Source organism: Helianthus annuus, chromosome 12 (genome assembly GCF_002127325.2).
Source record: "Helianthus annuus cultivar XRQ/B chromosome 12, HanXRQr2.0-SUNRISE, whole genome shotgun sequence".
In the NCBI taxonomy this organism is placed as follows: domain Eukaryota; kingdom Viridiplantae; phylum Streptophyta; class Magnoliopsida; order Asterales; family Asteraceae; genus Helianthus; species Helianthus annuus.
This window is the reverse complement of record NC_035444.2, coordinates 150,102,660-150,117,910: the sequence shown is the minus strand read 5'-3', so window position 1 is coordinate 150,117,910 and position 15,251 is coordinate 150,102,660.

Sequence of the window (15,251 nt, the reverse complement as noted above, 5' to 3'; positions counted from 1 at the left end):
ACACCCATCTATTACATCAGCAAGATGCTCAACGACCCTGAGACGAGATACTCAATAATGGAGAAATTGGTGCTAGCATTAGTGCACGCTTCAAGACGGTTGCGACGCTACTTCGTAAACCAAGTCATCACAGTGCTAACCAATTACAGGATCGGCCCGATCCTATCCAAACCCGACATCTCTGGGAGATTAGCAAAATAGGCAATCGAGCTGGGCGCGCACACGGTACACTATAAACTGCACCCCGCGATTAAAGGCCAGATCTTAGCTGATTTCGCCGCCGAAGTACCGGTGAATCGCATCCAAGAATGCGAAGAAGCACAAACTCCTGCACCAACGCCATCCTCCTCAGAGACATGGGCACTATTCACAGATGGTGCCTCCAACGACGAAGGTGCGGGTGCAGGTCTGCGACTCGTCAGCCCTGACGGCCAAGAGCTTACATATGCAATCCGCCTCGAATTCAAAAGCACAAACAACGAGGCAGAATATGAAGCCCTGTTAGCGGGACTACGTCTAGCAGTCAAAATCGGCATGCAACATCTGGAAGCACACGTCGATTCCTTGTTAGTTGCGGGCCAAATACGTGGCGACTACGCCGCAAAAGGGGATATCATGATCCTCTACCTCGAGCAAGCCCTGCAACTAATATCCAAATTCGCTTCGTTCAATATTCGCCATATTAATCGAAGCGAAAACAAGTCCGCAGATGCACTATCAAAACTTGCATCTACCAGCTTCCAACACTTGGCAAAGGAGATACGCATCGAAATCCTGCAAAATCCTTCGGTACCCCTGCGCCAAGTCAACGTCATTCAATACGGTTCAACATCATGGATGACACCTATTATCGCATATCTACAGTCATGTGTGACTCCCGAAAGCAAATCAGAAGCACGCAAGCTACAATACAAAGCGTGCCATTATCAAATGGGAGACGGTATCTTGTACCGCAAATCATACCTCGGGCCACTACTACGATGCGTCAACCCCCAGGATGCCACATACCTCATCCGAGAGATACACGAGGGCATATGTGGCATACATGCTGGACCACGCATGGTAGTGGCCAAAATCATGAATGCCGGGTATTACTGGCCCGGCATGCACCTGGACGCCGTCAAAGAGTTGCGCAAGTGCATCGACTGTCAACGTCATGCTCCAAAAACCTTGCGGCCAAAAAACAACTTAGTCCCCGTCACAACCGCATGGCCCTTTCAGAAATGGGCAATTGACGTTGTGGGACCATTCCCTGACGCTCCGGGTGCGGTTAAGTTTATCATAGTAGCGGTCGATTACTTCACAAAGTGGGTAGAAGCAAAACCGCTCGCCTCAACCACTGCTATGATAACGAGGAAGTTCATTTGGGAACACATCATCTGCCGTTTCGGTTTACCAATGTGCATTGTCACCGATAACGGCACCAACTTCGCTGCCGATGAATTCCAAAAATGGCTAAAAGAACTACATATTGAGCACATATTCTCATCAGTCGCACACCCGCAAGGGAACGGCCAAGTCGAGAGTATCAATAAAAGCCTAGTCGAAGGGATCAAGGCACGGTTGGGAACGGCCAGGCGTGGCTGGGTCGATGAACTCCCAAGTATCTTATGGGCTCACCGTACAAGCCCAAAAACAAGCAACAGGGAAACACCCTTCAGCCTAGTCTACGGTTCAGAAGCGGTGATCCCCGCGGAAGTAGGTCTCCCGTCTCCTAGAATGTTGGCTATTGAAAAACTTGACAACAACACGGAACGCAGGATCGATTTGGAACTCTTGGAAGAAAGGCGCGAAAACGCTGCCATCAACGAGGCCAAATATAAATCCAAACTTGAAAAATACTACAACACGCGCGTCCGCGTTTGTACTTTCAACCCAGGAGATTACGTCCTACGTGACAATGAGGCATCTAATGCCGAGCGCCCAGGCAAACTTGCCCCCAAGTGGGAAGGACCCTACCTCATCAAAGAGGTCTTAGGGAAAGGCGCGTACAAATTGCAAACACTAGAAGGCGAACCTATCGCACGCACATGGAATGCACAACAGCTTCGACGCTGTCATATGTAAGCCATGTTCTTACATTTCTCTATGTAACCTATCGGGCCGCAGGCCATTTGCAAATAAATAAACAAGCAATTTTGTACATTATTGTTTGTTACTACTATTACAAATGCGTGTTCCACTTTGCGGTATCCCAAAAACAGATTGGCAAAATCTTCATTCGCGATACCCATACAAAGGGGTACCCACACACAAATATTGTAATAGGCCAGCAGAAGGCAAAAAGACTTGCATATTTATCCGGCCGGATAAACAAGTTTTTGATAATACTTAACACAATTCCTGAGCCCAAAAAGGCAAACAATGGAATTGACGCGTACCCATACGACAAAGGTATGGAGTACACTCGACCCCATTCACAAATGGGTAGAGTCCCGGATATATAAGCTTTTACAAAGCTTACACAATTCTAAAACCCTAACGCGGTAAATACCAGAATTGACGCGTACTCATACAACAAAAGTATGGAGTATACTTGACCCCGTTCATAAATGGGTAAAGTTACGCATACATACGTTCAGACATGCAAGAATTAAAAACACTTGTACAAACTGAACAAAGAAACTTTGTATTCAAAAAATTCAAGCACCCACATGATGCTTAATGAATTTACATAAAGTTCCTATTCTATACAAGAGGAACACAAAAAGGAGGCACACTAGCCAACCTAAACCCTATTTTGTACCGCTGGTTCCCGCATTTCCTCCGGCACCACCAGCGGGTTCTTCCTCTTCCGCATCCGGATAAAGCATCCGCAAGCGATCAACATAGTCCGCAGCCTCCAAACAATCGTCCAGTTCCCCTACACAGGCAAGGGACGTATTATAAAAGGAGACTTCGGCCGCCTTAAGAAGCGATTCGGTGTCCACACCATGGAACCCGGATCGCTTATCAGTATAACCGCCCGCGGATAATACATTGATATGCCCAATGCAGCGGTTATAACCAGCTTTAAAACCAGCATCACGCGCACGTTCCTTAACCAGGTCCAAACCAGATGCGGTCTCAGGGGCATTCATGATAGCCTCAACAATCTGCAATAAAAGGATCATAAGTCTTGGATACTAATCCAAGCAAATGTAAAGGCAACGGATACTTACACGCGCGATACCGTGAGTCCGCAACCACTCACGGTCAGCCTCCAACTGGTCAACAGAGGACACTAAGGCATCCTTGGCCTCAACAGCGGCATCAGCCCGCTCCTCCGCAACCGACACGCGGGCAGTAAGGTCTGTAACCGCGACCTCCCGGGCCTGAACCTCAGCCTGTCAAAAAACAACAAACACTTCACTCGATAAGCATTTTCGAAACAATGGAGGAAATATACAACAAAGGTAACGAAACATACCTGAAGGCTGGCAACAACCTTACCCAAACGAATGCGCTCCGCATTCGCCTCTTCAAGAGCCTTAGAAGAACGACTCTCCTTCTCTGCGGCCTCTTCAACGGCCTTTGCAGCACGCGCCCCGGCTTCCTTGGCCTCCTCAAGCGCCTTTAGGGCCTCGGCCTTCGCCTGCTGCGCTTTCACAGCAATGGCCTCCGCTGCAGCTTTTTCTTTACCCAAGGCAACGTTCGCTGCCTTGGCGTTCGTTAACTCTTGCCGAGCATAAAACAGAGTGTCATTCTGCTTAGCCCAGGATTCGTTCCACTTCTTACGCTCATTGGACAACTTTTCATTCCAAGTCTTGCGTTCATCAGCAAGGAGTTTGGTAAGAGTACGAACCTGTTTAAGCTGAGCAGCGGCAGCCCACTCCGCGGTCTGTTTCTGCTTCTCAAAAGCAGCTCTATCCTTCTCAAGCTGCTCCGCACCCGCACGGGCAGCCTTGACCAACTTCTCCGCTTCAGCCCGCATGCGAGCAGCCTCTTCCTCGCGGCGGCCCAACACCTTGTAATCTTCCAAAATGGCATTCGCCACAATGGAAGATCCTATCAACATTGTTGAGAGCTGGTTTATGCGCAGCTCCCGGGGTGCAGCACGGGCACGTTCCACTTCAAAAGGGGTGCCCAGACCACCCAAAATCTCTTTGCATGCAGAAGGGTCATTAGAAATATCATCCCCCTGCATAACAGTCCAGGGGGGTCGGTGATACACAGTACTGCGACCCTGCGTGTAAGTGCGGTAGTAATACTCCAATTCAGACTCCCCAGGCTGAATTGGAGGCCCATCATAACCCGCACCACCAGCAGACGAGCCGGTACCCTTCTCACCAGCAGGAGACTTCTGCGGCTCAGCATCCTGCTGCCGCACCTCAGCATCAGACTTCTGCTTACCAGTATCTGAAAACCTCAAGTCCAATCCATCACCCTCATTAGGAGAGATCAGATTGTCTGAGGAATCCACAGTGTCGAATATCTGGTCAGCAGTCGTTTCCACCGTTTTCTCCAAGGGGGGATCGAGAACCGGCCCAACAAAAGGGGCCGTAGGCTCCTTGGGCACGACAGTCTCCTTCGATACCCCCGCACCCGCAGCAGCGGTATGCAGAGGAGACGAAGGGAAGTCAAAGAAAGAATACCCTGCATCTCGGGATTCTGCAACACAAAGAGCATCAATGATTATTCCCACCTATTGTACATACAAAACAATGAAAAGGGATATACTTACCAGCAGCAACTGCAGGTTTCTTTTGCGCTGGAGCAACTCTCTTGGTCTGCAGTCTCCGACGCTTCGATTCACCACCACCAGCAGCCTTCTGCTCTGGTCCTCTTTTCTCACCAACAACGGGGGGAACCACAGCAGTTCCACCCGCAGCCGCACCACTACCTATAACACCCAAACCCTCAAGGGTGTCAGATACTACCACGTAATCGGTATATCCGCGATAACAAGATCGATAGGTACCTGCGGCTTCAGAAACTGAAGAAGGGGCAACTGAGCCTTCAGAACTCCCCTTGCCACGACCCCGCACGGTTTTCTTCACCGGTTTCTTCTCCGCATTCTTTTTGGGAATGCGCTTCTCAAACTTCCCCAAATCCGCAAGGATACCTGGATTGACACAATCAACAAAACCAGTCAAAACAATAAACTGAAAAAACTAATGCCACGTACGACATACCTCTTACGTCTCCCAGCACCGGGGCATCCAGCACCGCACGCGACGGTACGCGGAAGTTGCTAAGAATTTCAAGGTTGAAGCCTTTCTTCAGCTCAACCGCAATAAGTTCAACCCGGCCCTCGAAATCGGGCTCAAACATTCTCCACAAGCCAACCGCATCCGCTGATACATGCATGCAGGTTACTACAAGGCTTAGGAAGTAAGGAAAATAACAAAGTGTAAAGAGCTTACCACCACTCTTTTCCCGCAAAACGGGCCTTGCCTTCCTATCTGGTCTCGTGAGCATCATCCGCAATACCCACAGTTGATTGTTATCCAACTTCTTGAGTTCAATAGGCCGCAGCCTAGAGAACCAGTCCACGGTCTTTGCGGTAGCAACAGGAATATCTTCATCAGAAACTCCAACGTTGACATTCCTGAAAGACATGCTGGCGTAGACCGCACAGGCTTTCACATAGAAGAACCTCTTCTTCAAGCCTGTCACACCCTTAGGAGGCGTCATCAACTTCAAGCTCCCATGCCGTTGAGTAAACGAGAAAAAACCGGTGTTCACCGTCAACTGGTAGAACCGTCGGAAATTTTCCACTGTAATGGGCAAGCCATGGGCACGGAATGTATATTCAAAGTTCCTAATTCGGAACATTCCAAAGGGACTAAGTTGGGAGATATGGAGATGATAATACTCCAATACCTCCGCAACAAACACCGTCACCGGCAACCTAAGGTTGCCGTCGTTGAAAAAATCAGCCCACAAGGTTATATAACCGGCCGGAGCATCGGCACCGGTGTCCCCCTCTTGTGGGTAGGTGGCATCCCAATCGTCGGCCATCTGCACAGTGGCCATCAGGAGTTTAAAACCACCCTTTGACCACTTCAACACCGGTAACCCACCACCGGGAACGTCAACGTCATCATCTTCGTCTTCATCAGCCGCTACTACCGGCTGTTCAGGGTTTTCACCCTCCACATTATGTGGACTTGATGGTTCAGCCATCAGATATAACAGAGAAACAGACGACAGTGAGTGGAAAAACTAAAAACCTCACCGAAACTTCAAGAAATATCGTCAGAGAAGACAAAGAAAAGATTTTCTCTCACCGGCAAATTTTTGAAATTTCGAACAAGTGAGGGGAAACCATGAACGGTTTCCCCTTATATACCCATCGCAATTAATGCGGAGGGAGAAAACAAATCATCACGTTCAAAAAGAGCGAATCGTATGACACCACATGTCAAGCGCCGTTTTCGCTGACGGTTATCACGCGCGCGTGGCCGCCCACGCGCCTGACAAAAGAGACGTTTACACTCTTTGCTACAGTGCATTTAATGCCTCAGTGTCACACCCCGATTTCCACGTGTCACCGGTGGGCCCGGTGTGGGGTACAGTGACGTAGTTGGCATCGTCATAGACAATCAACACAATATAATAATGCACAGCGGAAGCAGAATAGATACATTTCAACTTTTAAATAAAATGACATAATAAATATCATAAGTAGTTGAAACGGATCCACAGGCGGATCAAATAAAAATAAGAATAAATAGTTCAACAGATATTTGTTGTCCGAGCTTGCGAGACTATAGTGGACGCTCTTAGGAAACAGCCAGCCTATTTTCGTATAGTACCTGCACTTAACCTTTTGGGGAAAATACGTCAGTTTACACTGGTAAATACAAATCAACCGACTCATTTTGAAAATGATTGAAAATTGATTTAAATGCACAAGGCATAAATATTTTTATTAACTTGGGATAATTATGCAATATAAACTTGTGAACGATTTACATGCACTCGTATCTTTGGTGGCCCGGGATCTGCTGTCCGGGCTAAGAATTAAATGACACACCACATTAAAGAGTTATACACGCCGAGTGTACGCCTACACCCCGTGCTCTGGTCGTGGCCATCTCGTAAGATAATGCCAAGGATATCCGGGACACGGTCAATAACCCCCCAAAGCCTAAAGTAAGACAAGACTGTTTAAACGAAGTCGCACAAGCTATTCAAGACTGTACACCCATAAGGCGCAGGACTTGTGCGCCCGATCAAGCGGTATTTTAAATACCGTACCCCAAGCCCGTATAGGGAAAATAAGTCAAAATGTATTTACCTGAGCAAGTATGTAACACAAACGGTAGGTGTGGTAGCTTTTACTGGGCCTCCTAATCTGGAACAAAGGTTTATAATAACCTATTAGATTTCTAACGGGTCTTTTATTTAAGCTTAAGCTTTGACCGGTTAGTTTTAAGGATGATACGGTTTACGCGCGATTAAGCGAAAGACCGGATAGATTGTGATTTAGACCCGACAAGTTTGAATACTTGTATAATATGGGTATACTAAATACATTCTGGATTTTGAGATAAAAATGATAACGTTTGACCCGTTTCGGTCAATTTACGCAAACTAGTTACGTAAACCGAACCGAACGCAAAAAGGGCGTTACGGGTAGCCAAAAGAGTCAAATGCAAGTTCCCTGAGATAATATGCTTTAAATGTGATATAACATCAGTAAGTTATGTTCTATATTGCCCGGAATAATTTTAAACTCAATTTATGCCTTATAAGGGCATTTTGATCATTTAAAAGATCATAAAAGAGTAAAATTAGAAATCTGAATTTCGGGTCTGGTTCATACAGTAAATATACTTAGTTCAACATGTTATAACAGTAGGGAATGACCCATATATCAAATTTATCATTTAAAACCAAACTATGCACCGTAGGGGTATTTTAGTAATTTCACAAGGGCTAAAAATGCCAAAACTGGAAATCTGAGTTCAACATATTATACTTACTGTTATTACATGAAAATATGCTAAACACATCAGTAGGTATAAGTCTTATATGTTTAAAACGAGTATAACGCTTACTATGCGCTTAAAACGCTAAAAATGCGATTTAGAGCCGTTTCCGGGTTTATATATGAAAGCTGAGATTTTTATATTTCCAGAAGGCTCAAAATAATTTATTTAACATATAAAATCAGTAGGAAAAGGTTTCGGGTCAAAAGGATGTATAAAACTCGTTTTATGGCTTAAACGGTCAAAACCGACATAAACCGAAATAACTAAGCGATCTAAGATCCGTTCAGCCAAAAATTAATTAAAAATCATCTAAAATCCCAAAATATTATATATCATCAGTAGGTAAAAAGTTTTGTATCAAAACGTGGCCAGAAATAGGTTATACGCGAAAAGGGCCGTTTATGTAACTTTAGAATATAGTTTTACGCTAATGACCATAACTCAAAATCTGGACCACCAACTGAACCGAAATTTTTGGTGCAAGTTTATATATTAGAAATAAAGATTTATACTCTTTCACTTTTCCAAAAATCACGTTTTATATCAAAAAGGGCAAAATAGTCAACTTTATGCATAAATCGGAAACATGCATTCGAATCGGCAAATGAGAGCTTCTTGTTACAATTGCAAATGCCCAAGAAATGGTCTTGTGAATTGATTTAAAGCTGGAATTCAGAGGTTACTGTGTCCTAGGCATGCATGGCATCTCATTGGAGCTTTTGGAGGCGAGATACAGCTGGTTAGCACTTAAATTCGGAGCCAAATAGCCCAAATTCGCGAATTCTGTCGCTGGCAGCCCCACGCGGCCCGCTTGGGTCAGACCAGGCGGGTCGCCTGACCCCTGATCAGCCAAACTTGTTTCCATTTTGACAGCTTTAGTCCCTGAACTTGTATGCGATGTTTCGGCTGCTTATTTCGACTCGTAAACCCCCAAACTTGGTTTTTAAGAACCTTAGGACATTTACCAACATGGTAATGTCCTCGGATAACTTTGCGCTCAACCGAAAAGCCATGAAATTCGACGTTGACGCTTTTAGTCCTTTAAGTACGGTTTTGGCCATAACTTTCTCATACGTTGACGAAACTTCACGAAATTTTAACCACATATTCTAGTGAGTATATTTTAGCTTCTCAAAGCTTCGGGTCTGCCAAAAGTTCACTCAGAGGTATAAATTCAACATGTTGACACTTTTGGCCCCTATAGTTTGTAATTCCTCATTTTTGTGCAATTTCCGCGTCGTATGATCCATGAACCATCCGTTTAAGGTTATAAACATTATGTAGGGTTATCATAGAGTCTATTTATCCATTGTTGACACTTTGGACCCTTATGTTCCATAGTTTTCACTGTTTGTCACTTTTAGTCCCTCTAAAGTATACTTTCACATACCGGAACCTTATGACACGTGTCAAGACATTATTGGACGAAATTTTTCGAGGTGTTACACTCGGGCAGTGCAAACGTCCTTTCATTTCAGCACATGCCAGGAAGATCTCACCAACTTCCACCAACTCACACGTGAGATCAGCCACGTTTGCAACAAAAAGCGACTACATTATCCAATTATAAGTGGCATGCGGTTTCTCTGGTATACCGCACCATAACCCATACCGCATGTCGTTTTTTAACATACCCCTAAAAATAGGTAAAAATATATATCTCTACACTATAAGGGGGTATAATACCTATCCGCACTACCCACGAGCACACGTGGAATATGCGGACATGACACACACGAGCCCGTTCAGGTGTGTCAGATGCTCAGAACCAGCGTAGTCCGTTGGACTGAACCGCATCTCAGACACAGGGGAACCGCATTGCCTTCATTCTCTTCAAGCTTCAAATCCCTCCTGTCCGGTTCACAACCGCAGAGGGTACATGAACACCTTCTTTAACAAAAGGAAGGAAGGGAATGTACGCGAACGCACATCAGCAACCCTGTCTCCTGAACCTTCAAGAGCTACATCCGAGCAACACACCCGCTTCGAGCGAATGTGGTAATGCAAAACCACAGACACTCACGAGGAGCTACGGACATAACCATAGCTTCCGCAGAGTGGTTGCTACGGAAGAGCCAAGCTCACTCCACATCACCGAGCAATGCTACTTCAAGGCAAACTCGGTATTGGAGCGGGAAGGTAAGTGGCTCCAAAACGAACGCAGATAAGCGCTCTAAACGAGCCCTTGTCGAACAACAAGCGGTAACAAGTCTGCTTATGACTTTGTCTGCCCGCCTATGGGTCGCATAGAATAAACAATGGTGGGCATACCCTTGCTTATGACCATGTTTATTTACCCATAGTACAAACCTACATTGTTCGACCAAACATGGCCAACAATGACGCAACGAGGTAACCGCAAAGGACGTGCGGTTACTAGAGAGCTATGACGACGAACACGAAAACCCAACAAAAAAGGGATCGTCATCTCGTAACTAGATGCTGCACATAGAGCTTGAGCAAAGCACTTACAAGCATCCACTACTTTTGATCCCAATCTCAGAGATTGATCCAAAAGTTTTCTTTTCTTCTTCATGCACCAATTCAACAATTGGTTTGAAGAAAAGACCACCTTTCAGAGGTGGGAAACCTCTGCATACCTTCAAACCACCATCTCAGAGGTTGGTTCGAAGTTTGTGCAGCATTACTAACAAAGTCTCCAAGAGACCTTCGGCACAACAACAGGTGGCAAGCCACCTGGTGACATAAATCGGCTTTGAATTTCGCATCAGACGAGATTCCTTCACCGATACGGAAGAGGCGTCAGATAACCCTTCCAGACCTCCAGCTTGATTTACATACAGAAAAGACCACACATGGTCTAGGATCTTCTCCAGACTCCAAACTACCTTCCAAACACCATAGTCCAGTACTCCTCCCACATACAACTTGTATGTGGCAGCAACACTAGACTGGGGGGACTTGAAGGGGTATGGTCCCAGATCTCGCGTCAGCATCGACCGCGAGTGACCATTACCCTTATCAAAACCCCCACTAGCTAACAACCTACTTGTGCCCATGCGAGAACGCGTCGGTACAAGGGTTGAATCCAATCTATCTAGTAACGAAGGAGGACTTACATGGAATATGAGAACGGTAGAGTGATGCGACAGAGCATCACATCTGGTGTACGAAAACGGAAGTATTCACAGCGATGCGGCATCGCACCACATCCAGTGAACACTTCTATCAATACAAGAAAGCCTTACCTTAGGCATAAAAGAAGATGAACGTAATGGTGCGGCTGACACCGCACCATATGGGCATTTTCGTCACGACAAGGGATGCAGGAAAATAGTCTCCGCGGACAACGATGCGGCTAGCACCGCATCTCGCGTATTCCTTGATCACAAGTAGGAGACGCGGTAACTTCAGATGTTACCGCACGTAGCGATGCGGCTTGCACCGCATCCTATGCACTCAACAAGTGGGACTGACACCACAGTGCAAGTGGCACCAATGGCAGTTACCTGTCAAAGCTACGTAAGCAATGGTCTGACGTGGCGTAACCTCCACAACCGACAAGCCTGACACACCTGCAAAGGTGCAGCACGTCGTCAGTCCATCCATCATCATCCTCCTTCACTCCTCGGCTATAAATACCAACCCCAAACCAGGTTTGAGGTATCTCTTCACAACTCTCCCACTACTACTACTATCTTACTTTGCTTCCCAAGCAAACTACTGATTCTCACGCCGGAGAGTGGTAACAAGGAGCACCCCCCACCCCATCCTCCTTGTTACGAGTCACGGCTTGTTTCCTTGTGCAGGAGATCAACCACCGGTGATCCAGCCAGCGATCCTCGAGAGGAAGGGATTAACCCTTCTTGACGAGACCAGTGTGTTAACCCTGCCCGGTTAACCATTGTTTCATCAAATACCGAAACTTTATTAATAAAGTTGATCGAATTGGCTTTTGCCTTTCTACTCATCACTCAATCTCCATGCCTTCAAAACCTTATGATGGTTTTGTGCTTGATGATCGATTCCGTTCATATTATACCTATCTCTTCTAGAAATTTGAATATGTAAAATTAAAGTTAACACGTCGACGCGCTCACATATTTATTTATTTGTGTATGTATTATGTGTGTACACAATCATATACATATCCATGACAAAATTATCAACAAATTTTATAGCGTCATAAATTCTATTGTTAACTTAAGTGTCTTTTGTAAACTTGCAGAGCTGCATACACATATATTGTATCACGTCGAGCATTATTGATGTTAAAACCCTCTGGCGACTCTTAAGACTTAAGAGTATGCCATAACGGTAAAGCAATAAAAAAAACTTCAAATGTACATATAAAGTAGAAGAAATCGTAAAATTCATGTTTGCATTCATTGCACATTTATACAAGTCAACGAAACATAGATGCATAGGTTTGACACATTATACATCGATATAGATGTATAAATAAAAGAAATTTGATTTTGCTTCAAAGTGTAATTGAGCAATTCAAAAAAGATATAAAAAAATGTGAATTAAACTAAACTAGTGGGTTGGTCAATACGATGTGGAGGAGATTTTATATATGCACATATGCAATCTGGCCAGGGCCAGTTCAACCATTTTAGTGGCCTAAAACGAAACAAAATCTTTTGGCCTTTTTCCCAAAAAAATGTACGTGATTGAAAGTTAAACTTGAAGAGCCCAAGTAGTGGTGCACAAATCGGGTTTTCTGAATATCCGGTTCCGGGTATGGAACCGGGTTCGGGTACGATCGGGTTCTACAAAATCGGGTATTGACAATACCCGGGTCGGGTCCAGGTCCGGGTTTTATATAAAAACGTATACCCTATATACCTGGGTTCGGGTCGGGTTTTCTAATACCCGGGTATTATATTACCCTATTTTCGGGTTCGGGTAGGGTCGGGTATGGATCGGGTTGGGTTCAGGTTTGGTTCAGGTATACCTCGGGTATTCATTTTTTTTGGATAAATCATAGAAATATAAAATGCAAAACATTTTTATTTCAAAAAACATAGAAATACATGACAACTAAATAATCATTGAACCGAATCGATTAAGATGATGAATATAGATAGCTTCGAATAACTTGATCGTCTTCTTTTATTGTTCGTCATCAAAGACCCCTTTTATAGAATATAGAGATACAATGTAAACCAAACAAATGATCATAATACACTTTCTAACGGCTATATAGTCTTTACCAAGGTACAAAACTCGAAAAAACACAAAAAACGAAAAAACCTGAACAGGGTATTGGGAAACCCGGACCGGGTATTGAAAAAACCCGGTTCCGGGTTTGGGTTGAAACCGGGTACTCGTAAAACCCGGGTTGAAAACGGGTATAAAAAAACCCGGTTTCGGGTTCGGGTTTTATAACAGAAATGCATACCCAACCCCTACCCTATGGGTAGGGTCGGGTTCGGGTATTAAAAAGCCGGGTTTTATAATACCCGGTTCCGGGTTTTATTTTTGGGTCCGGGTCCGGGTTCAGGTTTTTTGTGCACCACTAAGCCCAAGTGTAATTATTTGAAAGATTGTGTTAAAATTAAAAAACAAGAAAAAATAATGGTGAACCAAGGATTCGAACCCGGGTATCACCAATATCCATACATACACAAAACCACTACACTACCAACCATTAATCTATTGATAATCCACACCCTAAATCTTTTATAAATGGATTGTGGTTTCATCAAATTGTGGAGGCCCTATAGTTTTGGTGGCCCAAGGCCCAAGCCTCATTAGGCTTACCCTTGGGCCGGCCCTGAATCTGGCATATTACTAACACGAGGTTTTCCTAGCACTTTGCGGTTTGCGCATTTATGGGTAGTGCTAAAAATACTAAAAGCGATTCATACAAAAACCGAAAACCATAAATATGAATACTGGTTTATAGTACCGATATTGTTTGGCTAATACTGGTTCGGTACGATATTAGGAGTCGATAAAAATGCTTATCCCAAGTTTACAATAACTCAATAAGTATCTTTTATTTGAAAATGAGTAAATAGTGCTTTACTTATATTTGTCCTTGTAATTTCATTGTTCCCTTGTTTGATATGTTTTCCTCTTATTTTACTTTTATAACCTAATATAAAAGAGATCAGCTTCTTATGTTATCTTGTGCATCCCCTCAAACTCAAACCTAAATAAAGTAGAACTCCCCTAACACTAATCCATCTAATTCAAAATTCTTCCATACCGTTATATACTTTCTAACACGTCGTTATCTACATCAACAAAATTTCAATACAAGACGCCTGGAACGATTTTATTTCTTTACTTATAGCGGATCCACCTTCTCGAAGAAGCAATGAGTCAAATTGGTGACTCCACTTACGCATCCACATCTGAGCTAAATGCACCTCTCATGCCACTTGTTAGACCAATTATTTAACTCATATGCTTAACATATTAGCTTCATAGAAGTTCATTCTAAAAAGCCAATTAGCAATAGAAGAAGTATCTTATACAATTATAATATATATGCATTAGTTTTTTTTACATCATCTAAAGTGACTAATTAATTATTTAAATTTGGTGAATCTGATTATAACTTACAATGCATTTAAATATGTTTAATTAAACATTCTAGGGATAACGTTAGTGAATAAAAATACTTATTAAACTGTTTGTTATCTATTTTACTGTGGGGTGAAGTGTATGACATAATTGGCCCCATTGACAAATGAACATTGAAATAAAGTAGCTTTGTTACAAAAGTCTACAAAAAGTGCCTTTGTTCCACAAAAGTAAAGATGAAATGTGCTTTCAAAGCCACCTCAAAATCATTCCTCGATTTTATCATCTTTTGTATGAGGATTACTACAAAGGTATATATTCAAATGTTTGGTACTTGAGCATATGCATGAACATGAAATAAATATTTACAAAAGGTTATTATAGCATTTTTAAATACAATTCTTTTTTAATGGAAAATATAATTCTGTATAAACTAAAAAAAAAACAAAAAAACAAAAAACAAGTTGCCTTCATATTAAAAATTGTAAAAACGAAAAACTGGTTATGATTTGATACAACAAACATTAGATATAGGTATGTTTGGTATGGAGCTTTTAAGATTTTCTACCTTTAAGTTTTTAAGAAAAAGCTCCTACTCAATAGAAAACGTTGTTTGGTTGAAGGAGCTTCAAGCTTTTAGGTTAGAAGTTTGAAGATTTTGGTTGAACGCTCCTACTAGTAGCGTTTAGAAGGAGCTACAAGCTTTTAGGGAAACATAACTATTTTAACCTCTAAAAATAATGAACTTTTTAATGTACAAACTTTTTAAATTTTTAGTTATATCAATTTTGGTCATTTTATACATTTTATTAAATGCTCCAGCTACTC